We start from the raw sequence: 1,505 nt of genomic DNA, 5'->3' as shown, positions 1-1,505 counted from the left end.
GACGTTCAACTTCGATAAATTCACCAATCACGACAACCGATAGTCTCTACCAGCGAATAGAGCTTCCATGCATTTACGAAAAAAATTACGGCGCCCTTTTTAAAATTTAACCTCGCCTTTTGTTTAAATTTGGGGGTAGTTTTTCCGATAACTAATGAGAAAATCAGTAATATCACAATAGAGCAACTAATATCAGTAAATGGCTTCAAAAGATGCCTCAGACTATAATTTGAGCGGTGTTTTGTCGGAACGCGGAAGCGTGTGTCACTAGCTTCGGGGGCTCGACCGTTACTGAATGGAACGGGGCTCGCAATGGGCCCATCCCCTTTTGCAGCGGGCCATTGAAAAATAAATAGGTCAGATCATTGCAACGTGCCCTAGATGCAAGCGCGCAGCCATTCACAAGCGGCGCTGTTGCATGGGCCCCCAGTCTATTTATAGTTGCTCTATATTTGGTAGGTCATTCGCAGTAGACGTAAGTGCAACCTCCGTAAACTAGGTTACCTGATTTTCTTTGTTAATACCCGCTTCGGTGACGTAGTTCGTGCTATGACGTCATAGATGAATTTACAAAGAGACATTTCCTATTGACATTTTTGATAAAAAAATCTTTTAACGTTGTTTTGGTAAAACTAGAAAATGTTTGATTTGATTGATTGAAATGACTGTATTGTAGTATTATGATGATTAAATTTAAGTAATGGAAACTAAAATTAAATCTATTTGAACAAGAGGTTATCATTGAAGCTAACTGTTTTTTATTGGTAGCAGAAATTCTTGAAATGGCCTATTATTTTTAAATATTAATTATAATTTTTTAAATAATCAAAAATTTACTTTTCAGTTTATTACCATAAGGAATATTACTCAATCAGAATCGAAAACTTTTCGTTTTTGAGTTCGGAGTAGGTATATAAAATTAATGTATAAACTAATTAAAATTGAGACATAAATAAACAAAGATTACGTAAATCCGTACATAATATGGATACACATATATATCAATAAAAATTATAGTTTAATAATTAATTCTGTTTCTACAAAGAGATGCAAGTTCATTGACCTTTCCTGGTCATTCATAATGCAAGTTTTATTTACCCTCAAAATCTCTAATGTAAGTCAGAAAAAAATGTTTTCAGTGTGTTATTTTTTTTATAACAATAATGTCTTCTTTTTTTAAATGAATAGATAGACAAAGGAGGTAAATTCGCGTTTACCCTGTGACGTCATCGGCGGAGTGAATGGCGGATAGGTGTGTGCGTACTAAATAAATATTTTCAAGAGAAGAATAAATCATTTATATAGAATTAATAATTCAAATATCAGTTCGAATAATTCGTTTTTTTTTAAAGATACTACTATGTTTATTCCGAGATTAGTTTTTTACGTTTTATTCAGCTCTCAAACACGTTTGCTTTTGTGAATGATTTCTGAAGAACTAGCGATCCACTTATTCCATGAGCTAACATGGGGTATGTCAGGGCCCCTTTCCAGAACTGTTTTAA

The sequence above is a fragment of the Bombyx mori genome, chromosome 24 (genome assembly GCF_030269925.1).
Source record: "Bombyx mori chromosome 24, ASM3026992v2".
NCBI lineage: Eukaryota > Metazoa > Arthropoda > Insecta > Lepidoptera > Bombycidae > Bombyx > Bombyx mori.
This window is presented reverse-complemented; position numbering follows the sequence as displayed.